This window comes from Nerophis ophidion, linkage group LG27 (assembly GCF_033978795.1).
Source record: "Nerophis ophidion isolate RoL-2023_Sa linkage group LG27, RoL_Noph_v1.0, whole genome shotgun sequence".
In the NCBI taxonomy this organism is placed as follows: Eukaryota; Metazoa; Chordata; class Actinopteri; order Syngnathiformes; family Syngnathidae; genus Nerophis; species Nerophis ophidion.
Window position 1 is genome coordinate 34953939 of NC_084637.1, and position 21815 is coordinate 34975753.

General features: G+C 39.4%; 1 protein-coding gene across 9 annotated transcripts in view; it reads left to right on the plus strand.

The window, feature by feature from the left end:
• The window catches only part of raph1b (Ras association (RalGDS/AF-6) and pleckstrin homology domains 1b), a 68020-nt gene that overhangs the window by 13983 nt on the left and 32222 nt on the right, over positions 1–21815 (plus strand). For 4 of the 9 annotated variants that reach the window (XM_061889446.1, XM_061889452.1, XM_061889453.1 and 1 more), the window contains exon 2: positions 8860–8942. The gene's annotated coding sequence lies outside the window, so the exon portion shown is untranslated. Of the gene's footprint in view, positions 1–8859; positions 8943–13448; positions 13574–21815 lie in introns of all 9 variants that reach the window. The other 5 variants (XM_061889449.1, XM_061889451.1, XM_061889448.1 and 2 more) reach the window with 5 other exon arrangements.

Below are 21815 nucleotides of genomic sequence, written 5' to 3' on the forward strand. Positions count from 1 at the left end.
TCCTCTAGTATGTAGATAGGTCAGCAGCGCAGAGACCTCACCAATTGATGCACAGAGGAGTGGTCCATCCCGGGTCCCGACTTGGAACGTCTAGCGCCTCCTCCATGGAAACTGATCTCTGGCCACCCGATAACCACTCTACGCAGGAAAGGGGCAGAACTTAAAAGAGAGATGGCAGATCAACTGGTCCAAAAAGGGGTTAATTTAGTTACAAATGAGTTTTAAAATGGGATTTAAATGCTTCTACTTCGGTAGCATCTCTAACTGTTACCGATAGGGCATTCCAGAGTTCTGGAGCCCAAATAGAAAACGCTCTTAGCATGCATACTTTTTTTTACTAACAAAAAAAATGATCTCACTCCTACTAAGCCATGAAACCGGCATTTAAAACTTTCCGGCAATCATTAGCAGCAGGTGAGAAACATAATCACTGATCACCCACAGGGGAGGACAGTGCTTAGAAGCAGTGGGGAATTTATAGCTGGAACGTCAACGCACACAGGAAATGAAATCAAAATGGGAGTGCTCAATGGGAAACAAAGCCAAAACACTGGAAATGTCCCCAAAAACCAAACAAGATAATACAAGCTAACAATCGAAACAGACCGTGGGCCACATTGAAAATAATAATAACCTACTTCTGTTATTTTTTAGTGTTTGAACTGCTACGATACCTGTGCCTGCCCTTTTGTGTGCGTCGTCTTTCACCACTCCACTGTTTAAGCAGCTCAGGCAGTTATTAATCTATACGGCTTTGACAATGGCAGGTGGCCTATGCTCTCCCCTTCTAACAACTTCCTTCTGTCCTCCACGTCACCGTGATATCTAAGGCCGGTCAGTCATTCAACTTAATCATGTGTGTGACCGGGAATGCTGCTTTGGCTGTTTCACACAGTTGAGACGGTTTCCATGACTGCCATAAAGTCATTTTCAAAGTTGAAACATCAGCCTGAATGATACCTTAGGATCCAAGTTGGGCCGTAAAGGAGCTAATTCCGTCCTTTGCATCAGCTGTTGGCGAGGCCAGAATGAAGGAGTTGATTGATTATGGTGTTTTTTTTTCTTTCTGAAATCCAAAGCTTGTCCTTACACAACCGCCTAGTTGATGGATGAGTCGCCCAGTGGGTTTGCGGACAGCCTAAAGAGTTACTGGGTAATGGCTGTATGACGTGCAGAGAATATAAAGTGTCAAAAGCTTGTTGGGGTTCTTCTGAAATGGGAGAGGCAAAGAGCAAACAGACTGTGGGTGATCTATTACATAAGGAGTAAATATTGGAGGAGGCTTTATTTTCCCCCTCATTCAATTGCCTTAATTAAATGGACTTTGCTGCACATTTTGTTTTACAGTCCAAGCAGCTACCATCTTTGTGGTTGTGTGTGCTCATTAGCTGCTTGCCTTTCAGTCTTAGACATGTAACGATGATATCACGGTTCACAGATAAGACGATATTGTGAAGGTTGTGTGGCATAACGATGCCGGGTTCGTTCTTCCAAGGATGCGTCGGGCAAAAACACAGCGTAAGGTAAGATGTAAAGGATTTATTAAAATAATAAAAAGGCTAGGAACAAAAAACACTGGTGCTAACAGAAAGGCAAACAAATGGCGCTAGCATGGAAGCCAGGAATAACAAACGGAACACAAACACTTGGCACGAAGGCACAAAAAGGTAAAACAACACAATTAGCACGAGAGCTAGAAAAAAGGAATAAGCGTAGCATTAAAGCTAGCGAGTAATAATAATCAATAGCAGTCGTCACTTGTTGTGTATAAGCAAATTAGAGTCCCAGAATGAATGAACAGAAAGGGCTGGCTTATATAAGGATGGTGATTAAGAAAAACAGGTGTGCAGGAACCGAGAGTAGCAGGTGGAACTAATATGTAACCATGGTGACAGACTAAACAGGAACTAAGGAGTCAAACGACGGAGAGTGGTACAAAAATGAGGGTTGCAGGTTCGATTCCCGCATCCGCCATCCTAGTTACTGCCGTTGTGTCCTTGGGCAAGACACTTTACCCACCTGCTCCCAGTGCCACCCACACTGGTTTGAATGTAACTTAGATATTGGGTTTCACTATGTAAAGCGCTTTGAGTCACTAGAGAAAAAGCGCTATATAAATATAATTCACTTCACTTCACGTCATATAAATGATAATAGGACCTTTTAAAAATGGGTTACAAAGGCTCATATTAGGCTGCCAACGTATACGATAACTTATTGTGTCATTTCGGGTGGTATTATCAACCAGATAATTTTCATCTTTTATACTTCTGTAAAAAATTTCAAGCACATATTGTTCTGTTGTTTGCTACTCTACATTAGTATTAAGCGATACTCCAAATTTGAAACACGTTTTTCTCTTTTTCATGCGTTGTAATTTGACAGCTCTAGTACGAGTCATAGTCCAACCCATAAAACCCTCTAAAAACTCTTTCAACATTACTCCTTTTACTTGTCGTGACCTGCATATTAACCAATTTTAGCGACATTGTAATTATAAGAGCTAACGCTGAGGAACTATTTTCGGTGGCGCCTTGATCACAGAGCTGCTGCATTGCCTCTGCGTTGGTAAAAGTTGATGCTAGGTTAGATTGGTCAACTTTGACATTTAATGTAGACCCAAATACATTGCGAGGAAGACACGAAAAGATGCTCATTTGGGCCTCTTTTTGATTTTTTTTCTTTACCTTATAAGTGCTGTGATTAATTTATCATCTAAACAAAGAACACAAGTCTTGTGTTAAAAGATACAAACATCCCAGTGAGAGCAGACATTGTACATTTTTAAAATTATTTTTGTAGTTTGTATTTCTTTAGCACTTTCAGCGCGTCTGGGTTAGCTTTTTGTAGTTGAAGTTCTGGATCATCATTTGTCCCACAGTAGCTGTCGTTGTCTCTCACGGAATTTGCAACATTAGTAATAGTTGTATTTAGTTGAAGGAAATGGTGAACGTTGCCATGTTCTGTATGAAATTGATGCCTAAATGTTACGTGTTATTATGAATGTGGCTGTTACTTACTGTATTACACATATACTTATGGCATAACTATTGCAACAACTCATCATCAGTAGGGTAAAACTAACCTGTCTCACAACGTTCTAAACCCAGCTCACGTTCCCCATGACGGAAGTCTGGGCCTTTCTGCTTAGGCTGCTGCCCCCATGACCCGACCTCAAATAAGGGGGAAAAGATGGATGTATGGATGGACTTGACGCATTATGTAAAATGTTCGTGGAGTTTTTTGGATAGTTTTCAAAGTGCTTTGTAGACAGAATGGATTGAATACCATTAGCTGCATTGTTAGCCACACATTATTAACGTTTGATTACGAGTTAGAATGCAAAAAAATTTTAAGACATTAATATTCTTGCCCCTCAAAGGAATTGTGAATGATAAACAGTGTTAAAAAAGTGCAGTATCTCTTTAAGTGACCTTGCTATTATTTTCAATTTAAGATGTCACGGTTGTTCAAAACTTCAAAGACTTCAAAGGTTCTTTAATAATTTTTTGGAAAAAAGAAAAATTGATTTACCGCTTCTGTCATCCTCTACTCTGGAGCAATTTTCCAAGCTGGCAGAGAGAGAGTGGGCGCTGCCTCACCAAACAGTTGGTCATTTTAAAAAACAAAAAACGAAAAATCCCATCAAATAAACGCCTTGTTGTCTCCACAATAACAATTCCTTACCTCAACAACTCAAGTCCACAGAGGGGAAAAAAGGCATTGATTGAAACTTTTATTAGTAGATTTTACAGTACAGTACATATTCCGTACAATTGACCACTAAATGGTAACACCACAATAAGTTTTTCAACTTGTTTAAGTCGGGGTCCACGTTAATCAATTCATGGCACTGACTGATGTTGTACTTAAATTGCAAAGTTTTGGATACACGGGTGTTTCTGTTCTCTCACGCTAAAAATGGACATAATGCTTCTACATTTTCAGAAAAACCTGTCAGGAAAGAACACAAAGTTAAACTAGCTGTGCGCCTTCCTAAAATGACACACTTATAAAGAGACACGCTGCGTTAGCTTAGTAATGCAGAAGGACCGTGCAACAAGGCTTTGTTTCCACCAGGAAAAAACTGAAGGGAAATCTTTGGATCCATAAAGAATGACCAGCGAATCATACAATACAACGGATCACTGATCTTCGAAACCTGCCGAAAAAAGTTGCGGCCTAAGGGTTGAACACATCTGATTTGATCTAGCATTTGTGGGATCACCAGCCAGATTTAAACACAAAATAAATGAGTTCAATTACATTAATGTCAAGATAGTTATTGAAAGCTTGAGTTGGTGGGGAATTCAATTTAAACATGTCACTTACAATCAGTGGCGCAGCAGTGACCACAGTTAAATCGTCAGTTTAGTGGAAACATTCGACGTTTTCAGTTTATTTAATTATACATGTTTCAAAAAGCAGCTTTAGAAGAGTGGAAAAAGTGAAAGACCTGCATGGATGTAACTTTTTTTCATTCCAAAGTAGGGCTGGGCGATATATCGATATATACGATATATATGACTATATCGTAATATTCCAGTATACGTTGTCACGCAGTTGCTTTTAGCTGCGAGCATTCAGGCTCTTCTCACTCTTTCCTGTCCCTCCTCACAGACAAGCAGGTGCACATTCTTACATACGTCACACATTGTCACCTCATACCTCACATACGTGTCCGCCCTCGCAGAGCAGACAGATAGCATACTGGGCTACGTTAGCTGCTAACGTAGCCATACGAGAAGGTGCAGATCTGGTAACAAATGAAGGAAGACTTAATTTCCAATAAAAACAGCATTGTCTGGCGGTGGTTCAGCTTCAAGTGGGAATATGTCGAACAGACAACCCTAATTTGTCAAGTGTGGGGGGAAAAAGCGTTGCTATAAAAAGCAGCATTACTGCTAATATGTAGCATCATTTGCAAGTCACTCGCTAGAGAATGAAAAACATTTCATAACCTTAGTAACATACCACATAGTGAAGGACGAACACTATTTGATTTCCTGTTATGCAGCTCATTTTTATTTGACACTTAAAATGTCTCTGACAATATTGCACTTTATTATTTTGGAAATGACTTGAATGTTTGTGCCATCGCTTAATAACTTTAATAAATACACTTTTGGTCAATTGACTTAGTTGGGATTTCCCTCTCTGCATGAAAGTTTAAAAGTAGCATATATTAATGCAGTATGAAGAAGAATGTTTGAATGTAGACACATAGAATCATCATACTGCTGTCATTATATGCATCAAGTGTTCATTCAAGGCTAAGGCAAAATATTGTAATATATATCGTATATCGCGATATGGCCTAAAAATATCACATTACTAAAAAAAAAGGCAATATTGCCCAGCCCTATTCCAAAGTTGCATTCACGTCAATATTTAAGCTATTTTAGGATTAGCCTACTATCTGCTTCTTTAGGAAATGAGCAGTGTAGCCGTGAGTGGGGATGTAACGATGTGAACATTGCATATCACAGTTATTGACCAATATTATCAAGGTTATTATTAGTATCGTGGTACTGTTAAATGTGCTCAAAAAGTACGTATACAATGGTCAAAAACCCACTATTTTGCATGTTCTGTGTTTCCTTTGCTTCAATGATAGTGTTTTAGTCTTAGTATTGGATTTGCTTTAGTGGCTAAGATGTTATTGTTTTAAATATTGGCTTGGACTGTAGCACTTTGATAATTTTGAAATAACAAGTGTGCAACAAATACAATTTATTATTATTTACTTCTGGTAGGCATTGTGGTGTCCTACTTTGTTCAGCGGTCTTTGAACGCACCGTATATCAATCAGTGTGTTTTAAGAGAGCACAGCTTGTAGGTTGTATGTGAACAAATGAATATCTCAGTTGCTCAGACAGCAATAAGTTTAGATTGGGGTATGTCGTTTCTTATTGGGGAAATACATTGCACCAGTCAGTCTGTGAGTTGATAAAAGTGCAGTTATCAAGTACAGTTTTTCAATCATTTTAAGCAGAACAACTAACTGTCGGGAGTTTTACATTGGTTATCATTAACAATGTTTATTGTTACATCCTTAGTGAGTTTTTCAAAGGGCAGAAGTCAATCGCATTTAACAATGATTAAAATTTGAATTAATGATATTAACTGTTGGGAATTGTATCCCAATAAATTGTTCCATCCTTATTCAGTGTGTGTCAGTCTACAAAATTCCTACCATCGCTAAACCACAGTCTCAATGTCATCATTGACCTTAGGGTTGGCTTTCCAATTGGATACTCTGTAGATTTGTAATTTAATGTAAAACGGAGAATAGACTAACAGCATAATGAGATGCTCAATTCCGCTCAGAACCTCCAAGAATCCATATTTGAATGTGTGCTTTCAGTGGTTCAAAGTCTACTGGAGTTAATGGCCCAGGCATAGAAAATGGATTCCAGTTTTAAGTGTTTTTGGGATGAATTAAGGTTCATTAATTCAAATCAATAAAACTGTGGCTTGTTTTACTAATAAACGTGCACTGCAGCCTACTTTTCCCCTGTCAGATCGCTCGACTGTGAGCAGCATGTTAGAGAGAGCTGCGCCATGCAGACGGGTGTCAGGTTAGCAGGGAAACCTGACCATGTGTATGGCAGCCTGCCCTCATAACATCTGGAGGCTCAGAGGTGAAAAATGCAAATGGAATGAGGACGCTGAGGTCACCAGGGTTTTTGCTTGCCGGTTTTACAGAAGTCACACACACACTATTGACTCTATGATGGCATGCAGGACTGCTGTATTTGTGCGTCAGGGTTCATGTAGGACATGGCAGTAATAGCACTGACCTACAATCCAAAGAAGAAGCAGCTGCATTGACACATTTTGTGAAAAAAAAAAAAATCCCTTGACAGTCACTCCAATTCGTAGGCGTAATCCGACCAAATATCCTTGTCTGTATTTATCGTTGACTAATACTCTTCCTCTGCCTCTGAGGACTGAGTATCTTAAAAGTAGCCTGCTAATCTTTATACTCCGGTATGCTGATCTACTCTCTGGAGTGGTTACTGGTTTACACAGGAAAATGAACTCTGAGCCGTTGGCACCATGACCGACTTCAACTGGCATGTTTATGTTTGTCCATCGTTCTCCCCCATCACTCTTTATCTTTTCAGAGCAGCATGAGATTTAACAGCATATGAAAACAGAGGTCATCACGAGGCATTATTATATCGTTTAACCTTGTATGTGTGCGTTACATTACCCATAAACCTCACTGGCAACCAGCCAGCCAATGGGGACTCCCCATCAGACCTCACGGGCCACCGTGGGAACATTCCTGACACAGCATTATTCCGTAATTCCCCCCATGTGTGTTCTCTCCCGACCCTAGCGCGGAGCATGGAGAATCCCGCCGAGGACTGGAGATCAACTCCTTGTAATCACAACCAGACATGACCTCTTTTAGCATTCATGCTAGCTGGGAGTATGACAGGGTGAGTGTTCTAGCCCCCCTTACTGTCAAGGACTTTGTGCTTGATCCGAGAAATATAGTTGTGTAATTTAGGGCCACAGACTGCACTCAACATATTTTATGTGTTGGATTTCTTTTCATGTCAGGCAGTTTGGCAAGCAAGGGTACAGACTTATTTGGGTTGCGGGCGTACTAAAAGCATTGCATTGATCAATAGTAATGCACCGACCCAGATTGGAACCATCCATCAGCTGACTGGGTGAAAAGAATGTTTATGGTCAGAAGCCGCAGCATCGTCTAATGCTGATGCACAATTCTTCCCGCAGGAAGTTTTTCTTACTGCCAAGTTACTCATTCAGATCGGCGTCGTCATTTACTGCGCTTTCCGACAACAATTCTGTCTTTCTCTTTTCCTGTGACATCATCAGCTCGCTTGCTGGTCCCTCCGTCCTGCCCCACTCCGGACTTCCTGCACTGACGGGAAATGAGCTGCCCCTGAGGGGTGGGAAGCGTGGGTGGACAAGGACACACCTGTGCACACAACACAGTGTTTCCCTTTGTTGTGTTGTTAAAGTGGGGCGCTAAGTGGGGCGCTGAGGGTTAAATGCAAGGCATGTTTCTGTTTGGGTGTTTCCAAAGCTGATGGAATCCATAACACAGATACTTGTGTATGCACGTGTTGTATTGCAATGGATACTTATAAATACTTTGTGCATTATTTGGACTCCGTTAATTTCCCCGTCTTTGTTTTCCGTGTGTGAGCAGCTGCCCGCCGAGCCTGCTGTTGTTATGACTGCAGCAACTGTGTTCCCCTGCAGCTGCACGGTCCATGTGTCAGTGCCACACCTGCTGGCCGGGCCCAGGCCGACTGAGTGATATTACACTCCGGGCACAGTTTGCACCAGGGAGTTGGAAGAAGGTGCTTTTGTCAGTGTATGGACTTAGTGCACGCACACGGACGCGCATGAACCCTCTGCCTGCTGCGTGTGTTTGCTGTGGAAATACAACCACTGTTTTTCTTCTTGTACAAGGTGACTGGACGCATGCTGTGGCCTGAATAACAGTTGGTGTGTAGAAAAACGAAGGAACAGCTGAGACCAGCGGGAACAGCTTCCTGATAGATGTCAGCTGCTCCCCCCCGGACCCCCCTTACAGTTTTCTGATATACAACTTAGTCACAGCCATAAAGTGCAGAAATGAATGTCTTGTGGAAGGCTTTGTAGGGAACTGAAGAAGCCAACAAACTGAAAGCTCCTCGTGATTCGGTTGAAAACGTATTTCAAACGGTGTCTTGACTGCATTTTTGTGACTTGACTGTGCTCTCCTCCAGCTGCTAGTTTGGTCTATCCCTTTGCTGCAATCAATCCACAAATTTGGGGAATTACCCTGAGTGATTTCCTGATGTGTTTGCCCTTTCTTTTCTTTTCCAGCAGATAAAAGGCTCTGTCAGAGTGGAGTGGTGGTGTTGACTGAACTTCAACCTCAGTAGGAAGAGAGCCAGTCCACTTCAGAGGTAAGAGTTACTGCACACTAATGGTTGCTTTCCTGAGGCATTCACTTCTAGACAGCAGAGTCGTAAAACAAATGCTGTGGTCAAAAACTGCCATGAAAGCTACACCCAAGATGGGCACTTTATATCGTACAGTAGTACCTCAACTCACTGGTTATGTGACAGAGCTCTTAACGTAAACATTATCTCAAATTAATATGGAAGTAGAATTGTCTCACATCAACTTATATATATCAATGTGATATTAATAAATATACAAATACAAATGTGATATATAAGTCAATAAATCATTTATATAAATAAACGCATATTTTTGAATATATCTTTGAGATTTGAAAATATATACAAATAAAATTTATAAATATAGAAATATGACATACAAATCAAGAATTTGTATAAATAAACGTCCATTCATCCATTTTCTTCTGCTTATCCGAGGTTGGGTCGCGGGGGCAGTAGCCTAAGCAGGGAAGCCCAGACCTTCCTCTCCCCAGCCACTTGGTCCAGCTCTTCCCGGGGGATCCCGAGGCGTTCACAGGCCAGCCGGGAGACATAGTCTTCCCAAAGTGTCCTGGGTCTTCCCCGTGGCCTCCTACCGGTTGGACGTGCCCCAAAAACCTCCCTAGGGAGGCGTTCGGGTGGCATCCTGACCCGATGCCCGAACCACCTTATCTGGCTCCTCTCGATGTGGAGGAGCAGCGGCTTTACTTTGAGTTCCTCCCGGATAACAGAGCTTCTCACCCTAACTCTAAGGGAGAGACCCAAACTCATTTGGGCCGCTTGTACCCGTGATCTTGTCCTTTCGGTCATAACCCAAAGCTCATGACCATAGGTGAGGATGGAGACGTAGATCGACCGGTAAATTGAGAGCTTTGCCTTCCGGCTCAGCTGGTTCTTCACCCCAACGGATCGATACAGCGTCTGTTATACTGAAGACGCCACACCGATCCGCCTGTCGATCTCACAATCCACTCTTCCCTCACTCGTGAACAAGACTCTTAGCTATTTGAACTCCTCCACTTGGGGCAGGGTCTCCTCCCCAACCAATAAATAAACGTATATTTGTAAATCTATTTTTGAGATTTGAATATAAATAGGCTTGAATTTGTATTTGTATTGATTTTGCATATCTGGATCGCTTTTTTGCTTTTGTGTCGATGCAACATTCCTACCACAAACCAGATGCACAAATAAATGTGATCGACACACTCCCCTGAACAACCAGCAGGGGTCACTGCAGCCAGAGCAGTCGGGGTCAGACATGGTCAGACACTGGCGAGCCAATCAGAGGCACACAAGGGAGGGTCATATTACGTCATGACTTTTGGTATGATTGCACTGATAAGAGATCAGTACCTATAGAGGGACAAGGTCATTAAACGGCATTGATACAATAAAATAAGCAGCTAGCACGGTCTTTCAGATTAACTGGATTAATTAGCATTAGCTAATACAACGCTAATGTTAGCTAGCTCAGGCCCTTTGTGCATTCTCTCTGTAAAGATGTGTATTGTTTTTGTGTCGGGAACTCCGGGCATTTTACATATAATGCATATAAAGCTCTGGGACCCAGACCGCTTTTGCTGCAGTGCCCTCTGCTGGTTGTTCAGGGGAGTGTGTAGGTCACATTTATTTGTGCATCTGGTTTGTGGTAGGAATGTCTCATCGACACAAAAGCAAAAAAAACATCCACATATGCAAATTCAATACAAATACAAAATCAAGCATATTCATATTCAAATCTCCAAAATATATTTACAAATACACATTTATACAAATTCTTGATTTATTTGTATGTTTCATTTTTATATTTGTAAATTTTATTTGTACATGTATTCAAATCTCAAAAATAAATTTACAAATACACTATTTATGCAAATGATTTATTTATTTATTTGTATATCACATTTGTATTTGTATATTTATAAATATATGCATATGTATTAATATCATATTGATATACATAATTTGATGTGAGACAATTCTACTTCCATAAATTAACATCTCCTATTGAAATTATTTTAAATGTATTTATTTTAATTTTATCACACATGCCTTTTTACAAAAAAACAACAAAGTTTTAAATAATAAATATTGTATAAAAATGTACTACTAACATCTACAGTACATTTCAAAAGTAATGTTAAGCCAAGCAGGATAACAAATTTTACTGGATGATATATTGACATACCAATTATTGCTGAAAAAACAATATTACTGTCAACATTATCCATCCATCCATTTTCTAACGCTTGTCCCTTTCGGGTTCACGGGGGCTGCTGGAGCCTATCTGTGCTGCATTCGGGCGGAAGGCGGGTACACCCTGGACAAGTTGTCAACTTTATTTCCAGACCAAATGAACCACTGATGTAATGATAATACACAATAATGATGCTAGTATACCCTTTTGTATGCAATAATCTTGTATTTCTCTTATAGTTTAACATTGTAATTGGAATGTAAACTTTTAAAAGTTAAATAAAATTAATTTTAAAAAAAGTGTATAGCAAAATGTTCCACTTGAATAAAAATCACAATTAACAGGCAATAGAATAGCTTCAGTCCCTGTAAAAAAGGATGTAACTTAAATGTGATGCAACTTAAACATCAAAAAAATGGCTAAATAAAGTTAATGTGACCAAATTGATCAAGGTTACCAATATTATCAGGGTATTGTTAAATCTGCTCAAAAATTACATAAACACGGACAAAAATATTTCAAAAGATTTTTAATAACTTAAAAAAAATTAGACACACATTATACTTTCTCGGTAGAGGAAAAATCAGATATGTTCTGGCTTGATAAGAGACATATTATTTTTATTTGTTTAAATATGTTTGTCATCTTTCATTTGAATTCGTAAATGTTTTAGAATGTTTTTTTAAATAAATACAAATTAGGTGTCTGTTGGTTTCGCTTGCGGTTTATGTGACGCCACTGGAATCTACTTCCCGTTGAACGGATGTCCATCTGTGTCAACTCGAAACGGTCGAGTATATATCGAGCAGTTAGAGCAAAGACAGCACAGCCTTATTGTCCAATGTGAATATTGTATCTTGTTTGGACAGCAATGTGTTTATATCAATTTAGATTGGAGTATGATGACTGTTTTAAAATGCCGGACAAACCGTTTTAAAAACACTTTTTACCCGAGAGCAATAGTATCACTGAACACAAGATAACAATGATGACTGTGCACGTGAGCTGTATACTTGGTATTCTTAAACATTTTATGTATTTTTATCTATTTATCTATGTTCGTATGGTTTCATTTATTTATGTTCTTATGGTTTTATGTAGAATTTTGCACTGAATTAGTTTGCATAAAATTTCGTTGTACAAATGTACAATGACAATAAAGATATATTCTATTCTTCTATTCTATTCTATGATTCTTAATAGGGGGAAATACATTATTGTCTTTTGTTTTTATATTAACATCTAAGCTAGTTTGCAAACTAATGCCTATCTTTCCATAAATGTATCAATGTAAAGTCATCAATCACGGTTTTTGCAATCGTAATTATTTAATATGGTAATACTAACTGTCGGGAGTTTTGCATATATGTATTTCTTTGTTTATTGCATATATGGATTTACGTGTTTGTTGTTTGCACAAACTGGCCTTCACTCAGAGGGTCTCGTAAATGAAAGCCAAATGAAAGAGGAGCAAAGCCTGGGGAGATAATTCCCAGTTTAAGTAAAACCATGTGAGGGGGGGTACCGTGACAGACTTTGACACAAGAAGACGTTCCGAGTGAGCTTTTATTCCGTCCATGCCACAAATGCAGGACGAATGTGAAACCCAGCGGGTTGCAGTTTTTGCACCATATTCATCACCATTTCATTAGCTGTATATTGCCATAGTTTTTGCAAGGTTAACTAGGGATCGGTAAATGCAAATGTTAACACAGAGGCCAGTAATACCAAGGTTGTAGTACCACCCATGTGTGTTTATAGCTGAGTGTTTTCAACGGTACTCTAGGATGTTTACCAACTTTCAACTGTCACTGTTGAGTAACATGAAACTCAATTTTTAAAAGAAGTAGCACTTGCATGTTGTGATGTGGCGTGGCAGGCTATCCCACTTTTGTGTTCCTTTCATAAGCTGCAAGCCTGCGGAGAGGGAGGACAAGGAAAAGGAGGTGATGGGGATTGCAGTAGTGCAGTAGGGACTAAAGTGCGCCTCTCAGTGCCCGCAGGTAGCATCCAGCACACAGCGGGATAAATGCTTTCATGCTCTGGCTTTGCATCTGTTTTTGTGTTCTATTCAGCTCAAAGAGGAATGTTTTGTAAAGTCAGTATGTGTGTTATTCCAAAACAGGGGGCAGACATATAGCCTCTTCCACTCTGGACAAACCCCAAGACATCTTGAAACCTTGTCGGGCCAAGCTGTGTGTTTACTAGTTCAAGCCTGAGTAGGAGGTTTTTAGATGGTGTGACATAATTGAAAATTAAGACTGTGTTAGTATAAATAGCATATTCATTTTCTGCACGTACTTGTCCAGGGTGTACCCCGCCCGCCTAGTGCCCGAATCCAACTGAGATAGGCTCCAGCATACCCCGCGACCCCGAAAGGGACAAGCGGTAGAAAATGGATGGATGGATGGACTTTCTGCATGTTGAATGAAAGGTGAATTGTTACAGTATAACAAATCCACAGTAAATTTGATTGGTTTGGTTTTACATGAGAACAGTCAGACTTCATTTTTTGTTAATGAACCCCTTTCACAATATTAGATTCCTTGATTCTTATTCTTTCTCTTGGATAAGAAGACCAAGGGCTGAAAGACGATGCTCTCGCTAGTGATGGATATCGAAGCTCGTACTTTCTTTGCATCGACTAAATCCCGCCAGTCCTACCGAGCACCGACTCACATAAAATCCAACGGTGCCATGTTTTGGTACCAGGGTTGCGGGTGAAATCACGCCCAGTTGCAGACTCAGCCCACTCTTTGCCCTTTGGCTCTTGGTGATCACTCCAGCAGCACTAAGAGCGGACTGAGCATAACTACCTCTTGGTAATGTTGCAATTTTCAATGCCAACAAAGAAATTAACTTAGATTAGACTCTAACATAAATTAAAGCCCCACTTTTCCAAAAATGGGCTAGCTTGATGCAAGTTCAACACTTACAGTAATAACATTTTGTAGGGTGCAACAAGACTGAACCTGCCTGAACACACAGTGAACTATACACTGCTGCCATTTAATGTCTTGGACTTGCAATGGCAATTGTTGTTTAGTGTCATGTAACAACCGGACAGCATTTGTCATAATCAGCTCATTTTACAATTTTGCAAAAAAACCAACAGATTTTATTATCCATCCATCCATAACCTACCGCTTTTCCCGTTCGGGGTCGCAGGGGGTTGCTGGAGCCTATCTCAAAAACAATATTTATTAACACAAACAGAAGTACCAAAAATTGGTACCATTGCGTACTAGGGGTGTAACGGTACGCAAAAATTTCGGTTCGGTGCGTACCTCGGTTTGGAGGTCATGGTTCGGTTCATTTTGGGTACAGTAAGAAAACAACAAAATATACATTTTTTGGGTTATTTATTTATCAAATTTGTAAACAATGGCATAACATTCATATACACACGGGGTCCATTGCCAAGGTTAATGTGGTCAACATATATAAAATAAAAATTAAATAAGATAAGGCTCAGAATGGTTTCTTAACAAAACCTTTCTACATATAAAGTGCTTTTTTTGATTGATTGATTGAGACTTTTATTAGTAGATTGCACAGTACAGTACATATTCCGTACAATTTACCACTGAATGCAAACACCCCAATAAGTTTTTCAACTTGTTTAAGTCGGGGTCCACGTTCATCACCCCCCCGCACCCCCAGTCTGGCTAACTTGGCTGCTATAAAAACATTTGTTATTGCTTCAGCCCTGCCTGACTCGCCGAGGAGAGGCTGCTTGAATGCGGTGGTGCCGCTTTAAAGGGGTTAGCATGTTTGACGTGTTGGCAGAAGCATACCCTACTGCTGCCAAACAATGTCGGCAAACCTCCATCCTCCATTGTTGTATCGCGCAGCCAAAGTCTCTTCAAACGGGAGATCTTAACGAGGCAGGAGGGTCTTCTAGCTTTGGCTTTTACATGTTGTCCTAGCCCGGTCGCTGCTAGCCTGCCTCGCTCTGCATTGTTTACACAACGTGCGGTGCACTACCTAATGTGTCCGTGTGGAAACTCGTTCAATACACCTCCGAACCGAACCGAATCCCCCGTACTGAAACGGTTCAATAGAAATACACGTACCGTTACACCCCTATTGCGTACTGATTCCCGCTACCTTGTCAATCGACACTATTTTAGTTGAAATTCAAATTGCACCCATCCCTAGCTCTCATGTCACGTAGCGCATTACAAACACTAGAGGCAGTGTTGGTTTGAACAACCACAACTTGACTAAATCGTGTTGATTCGAAAATCGATTCTGAATTGAATTGTCAACCCAGAAATCAGAATTGGATAAGATCCCCACATCGAGTCTGCCTCATCACCAATTGTTTTTTAATCGTATTTTGTTTTACTGTTACAAGGTCGGCTTCACGGTGGCAGATGGGTTAGTGCGTCTGCCTCACAATACGAAGGTCCTGAGTAGTCAGGGTTCAATCCCGGGCTCGGGATCTTTCTGTGTGGAGTTTGCATGTTCTCCCCGTGAATGCGTGGGTTCCCTCCGGGTACTCCGGCTTCCTCCCACCTCCAAAGATATGCACCTGGGTATAGGCCCCTCCCACCTCCAAAGACATGCACCTGGGGATAGGCCCCTCCCACCTCCAAAGACATGCACCTGGGGATAGGTTGATTGGCAACACTAAATGGTCCCTAGTGTGTGAATGTTGTCTGTCTATCTGTGTTGGCCTTGCGATGAGGTGGCGACTTGTCCAGGGTGTACCCCGCCTCCTGCCCGATTGTAGCTGAGATAGGCACCAGCGCCCCCCCCGACACCAAAGGGAATAAGCGGTAGAAAATGGATGGATGGATGTTACAAGGTCAGCCATTTGTTTTTATAGAAGCATGCAAATGGATGGGTTGTCTCTGCAGTGATGCCTGGCCACGCTGGCTGTGCAAGTATCTGCTGAGTGAGTGCCGTAACCATGGAAACGGTGATATTGAGAATATGCCGTTGCACCTTCTGACCACCTTTTTTTCTTACCCTCCCTCGCTCTCTATCTACATCTGCCGACCTCCGCTCTACCTTCCTGCCCTCTCTCAGGCTCCACTTCACCCCTCCACTTGCCTTGCCCCTCCTTAGTAATCGGGTAAACTAAAGGAGTTGACTGTGTCACGCTGCGCTTCGGTGCACTCGTTTAAGAATTTGTGGATCTGTAAATGTGGGTCTTCCACAAGCGCTTGCAGGCTGTTGGTCACACGTGAATAATGACACTGGAGCTGTTGTTCAGCCTACCCACAGAGGCGGCACCCTCCCTCCATTATTGTGCGTATCCATCCTTCGGTCTGTTATCCATCTCATCTGCCTTCAGTCACACCCTCTGTTGCAGTCTGTCACACATTTGGCACGTGTCTTTTCACAGTTCAGCTCCTTTGCTTTTGTTAATCAATGAAGGAGGTTATCTTTTTATTAAAGTGGCTTTGACTTTTTTGTGTTGGGTGTGTGTATGTGTGCACAACACCTGGCTGCATTACATGATGCATCCACTTGCTGGGTTTTTTTTGTCATGGGTTAATAATGACCTAAGGGTGTTCATATTACATTTGGTCGACAGAAAATACACCAAAAAGTGTACTGCACTTTTTCGGAATTTTTCGTATAATTCCCGATCCACATATAAGGCAAGAACACATTTCTTTTATTTTTTAATGCATTTTAATTTGTAATGTACGACAAGTACGAGGTTGCTAACAATGCAACTAATGGGAGTACACTATTCCACCCATAAAGACCTCTAAAAAAAACATTAAAAAACACTAACAATACTCCATTTAGATCTCGTGACATAAATAATAAACAATTTTTAGCGCTAATATAAACATTTTTTTAGCTGCGCCATGAACAGAGAGAGCTAAATAGTCATTATGCTACTATATTGACATTGGGCAAGACACTTTACCCACCTGCTTCCAGTGCCACCCACACTGGTTTGAATGTAACTTAGATATTGGGTTTCACTATGTAAAGCGCTTTGAGTCACTAGAGAAAAAGCGCTATATAAATATAATTCACTTCACTTCACTACTAAACTGGTGAGCTACTGCATCACCTTTGATTCTTTATCTAAACGGAAGTATATGAACATCCTATCAGTCGGCATCTCATTGAGAGCAGACATTGTACAGTGAGTGACTGTTTTATTGTGTTTATAGATTATAAATCCTGTTCAGCACTTAGCACTACAGGGTTTCAGCTTCTAATACGGGTTGGTCATCCTCCTTATATTCAGTTTCTGGATCATCATTTGTCCCAAAGTAGTTTTTGTTGTCTCTCATAAAGTTTTCTGAGAGTAGTAGTGTTGTTGTTGTTGTTGTTGTTGAAGGGAAAAGCCAACATTGTGATGTGTCTGTAATTTATGCACCACAGTATGCTTAAAATGATCAAAATGCCTAAACATTAAAAGTTATTATGAACTTGCCTGTAATCACATTACATATATACTTACAGCATTTATATAAAACTTTGATGGAAATATTTGGATTTTTTTAGAGCACTTTATATGTTTAATAGTATGTGTTTTTGTCTTGGATACAAATTTCCCAAAAAGTGCAGTTCCCTTTTAATTGGTAACCTTTATCGAAATCACGCATTTGGCAGCATTTAAATTCTACCAAGAAAAGTATTATTTTGTGGTGTGACGTTCCAAGAAAAAGAGCAACACTTTTCTTTTAATCATTGAGCATCAGGGCTGCATTTGAGATAGACAAGTGTATCCACTTGGACTTTGTTTCTTATACAAGCAGTCCTGCAGTGCAAAGCTGGACAGCCAGTTAAAGGGGAATCACACTTTTGTTGGAATTTTGCTTAACGTTCACAAACATCAGACAATAGACTTAACGGCGGATGGAGAATTTTTTTTTTTTTAATGCATTCTAAATATTAAATAAGCAAGCGCCCTTCGTGTCGTCCTTGCCAGTTCCAGGTCCTAAATGGTTGTCAAAATTGTTGGATTATATCCTTAGCAATCTACTGTCCAGGTCAAATGCATGATTTATGATCTACTTTGAACTTACAGGGAGCACGGAAGCGAGGAAACAGCAGACCACATGATGATGTAGACATGGAGGGACACGGATATTTAGTAAATATAAATAATTTGTCTGCATTAGCGCTCATAATAACAATATCAGTAATACTTGGTTAATATTCAAATCACCAAATGTAAATTAAGTATTGTTGCTGCTTTTTGAATGGTTATTTATCGTATTTTTATACATTTTATACTCCTTATTTTCTGGGCAGAATAGAGTACTTCCTATTGGCTCCACTATAAGCAGACTTTTATTTAGATTGCATATAAAGAATCCATCCATCGTCATGTCTTTCATAATGATTGTGAAGGATAGGCAAAATTCCAAAAAAGTGCAGTTTCCCTTTAACATGTAAATGTCCTCCACTAACCACATAAGCTTGTTTTTTTTTCACTGAAGTCATCAACAAAATGTAAACATGGTAGGTTATAGGTGACTAGGAGCTAGGAGCTACACAACAGCTAAGCACAAAATAGCACACATGCTACACATTAGTAATAAGAATAGAATAGAATAGAGTTTTATTGTCATTATTGCAGTGAACAGGTTCAAAGAACAACGAAATTGGAGCAGATCCCCTAAGGTGCATATAAAATTTGGTGATATAAACACTAAAAAAATATAGAAAATAAGATATATATATATATATCCACACATGCATACATCCATACATATGCATATATATATATATATATATATATATATATATATACATATACACATATAACACTATTGCACATTATAAAAGACAAAAGTATATATATAATAAGTTCCCTAATTGAACAACATTGTAGTCTTTAATATATTTGTCAGTATAAACAAGTATCAAATAATTTTAGTTACATATAACTTACATATATAAAGTCTACCAAGGCAGAAGCGCATTAGAAAGTATTCAGTAACAAACTTATCTGCATCATTCAATTCATTGCGTCATGAGCTTAACTTAATACATTATTGTGGCCAGTAGTTTCAATAATTACCACCCCACTAAAACTGAAATACATCTTAATTCCATTCCAGAGGATTGATAATAAATAGGTTAGTTTTTTTTTAAACATACCATTTTTCTAAGTAATTTCACTTGATCAAGCTTTCCACACTTCAAAATAATAAAAACATGCATGTTTTATGCTGATATCATATAAGTTCAATATTTGTATCTGCATCTGCCCATAATTGTATTTGGAGTGAAAAAGTTGTATCTGGACACCCCTACTGCAAAGGGACACCGGAGAATGAGACCTATGCTGTGCCTGGTTAAAAAGTGGTAGAAAAAGTATAAATAATGGGTACTTAATACAACCCATGATGTCATGTTTAACTGACCCTTTTTCATGTCACACCCAAATATTATTGTCTTTACCAAGCAGCAGAAATGGCTGATGCAAGACTTATTAATGGTGTAAGAAAGAAGTCTGGAAAATGTAGTGGGAAACAAGCACATTCTGCTTGCTGCCAAAGTAGGCCAGCTGACAGCCTCAGTTATTCCATGTCATGTGAAAAAGGAACAGAGTCTGCAAGTTTATTTCTGTTGTCTGTTTTCAAATCATGAATGACCTTCTTTTTATTAATTATGCTGTTAGTTGGGGATGTGCTTGGCTGTCCACCACATGACACAAAATGGCTAACTGAAGAGTGTGATGCCACAATGACTCTCTGCTAGAAACAATTGCCTTTAAATCAACAGACTTGTATTGAATGTAAACTAACTTGACTAACAAAGCGCAAACCACTGGAAGAAGAGGAAACCAGATGAGATGTTGCCATTCTAAAAAGGCCTTATGTGTCAGATCAGATTCTTTGGACAAGCCAATTTGTATCAGAATAATGAAAAGAGAAAAGTGAGGGACAAGTCTCAACCGTCCAGAGCATATTACATCAGATATGGTTTATGGTAGAGGCACTTATGGTCCAGCATACACAGTATGGCTGCAAATGGATATTGATGTGATTGCAGACAGAAGTAACAAGATGCTGCTCACATTCAGACAAATGCTATAAAACTGCTCTTCACATTGCAGATGGATAATGACTCAAAACATACTTCAAAAGCAACTCAAGACATTTTAACGCTAAAAATGTGTATATTCTGAATGATACTTACTCTGTTGTATGGGCTAAGTGTTGGCTTTCAAATTGTGCTGTTTTTTTTTTTTAAACAAAAGTTTTATTGACATATGCTGGTCTTTGATTGCTTGTTTGTTTTTAACATATGCCCGTTGACCTGATCTGTTTTGAAATGACTTCTGTTTGTCTAGAATTGGTTCAGTTTAACGTTTAGCTGACTTTTTTTATGGTAACATACGCATGAATGTATGTATGATAAGAGGGTCGTGTAACAGTTATTGTAGAAATACAAATGCAACCTGTACTGGGGTCTGGCGGTTTTAAAAGGTTAAATGACCAAGGATATGTTGTTGTTGTCAAGCCAAGCCAATAAAACATGTATTTCATTTACTGACAACAAAGGTTAAGACAGAAACAAACAAGTGGCAAGTGAAGTTTGCTGTAATGAATCTTCAGTGAGGAAACTCTAGAAGTCCTCATTTCATTATCGGCAAAGCATATTTATCCAACTTTTACTAAGATAGGGTTTAGGATCCGGGACGGCCTAAAAGTTGTCATGTGAGTCGTACCTGACTGCATATAACTTCAAAACACACTAACCATAAACCTCAGAAGTAGGAATGTAATGTATATGAACATTTCATATCACGGTTAATGTGACCAAAGTTATCCCCGTTATAGTTATTATCGCAGTATTGTTGAATGCCCTCAAAAAGTCCTTATATACACACACTAAAATATTTTAACCAAGTTGTATTTAATAAATGTCTTGTCAAAAAACTTTAGATATTGTCCTGTTTTTTTAAGAGCCATATTTGTATTTGAGTTTTTGAATAGGTTTATCGTCCATATTAATTTTTAAAATGTTTTATTGCTAAAGACAATTTCATTGATCACTTGGCTTGATTTCCGGTTTTTATGGCATCACATCTGTTCACTTCCTGTTGTAGACATCTTTGTCTGTGTTTATAAAGTTGTCTGTAAAGCAGGGTTTCCCCTACATGTACTCGATCCTGGTGCATAGCCCCAGCATAGCGGTGATACTAACCGTTGGGAGTTTTACAGCAGTTATACTCTATTACCGTTTAGCAATAAATCTTTAATCCCAAATTATAGCACATGCACAGGAGGGTGCGCGATAAAGACAATAAACCATATCAATCATAGAAATTTGGCTGACAATACAGATTTTTATTTTATAACTATATCATGACAGTGTTTTGATGAGACTTTCTAGCTGTGTTCCCCACATTTGAATACAAAAAGCTGCAACAAATGTGTGCCGCTGATCTGCTTTTAGTTACTAATCCTCACATCAATGGTGTCACATAAACTGTTTCTTACAATTAAGGCCATGATTAGCTAAAAAAAAATGCTACATCACACTCTGTAGGAGGATTCAAAAAGCAATGCTAACCGCTAAGCTAATGTCTTTAAACGAAAACATATGGGTGAATGGAGAGTGTCAATATCAAGTTTAGTATCGGTATAAGGTCGATACTTAGGTGGTTGGATTGAAGTTTTTTTTTTGTCATTTTAGTTAGGGTGTACAAACTCAGGAAAAAAGTCATTACACACGGA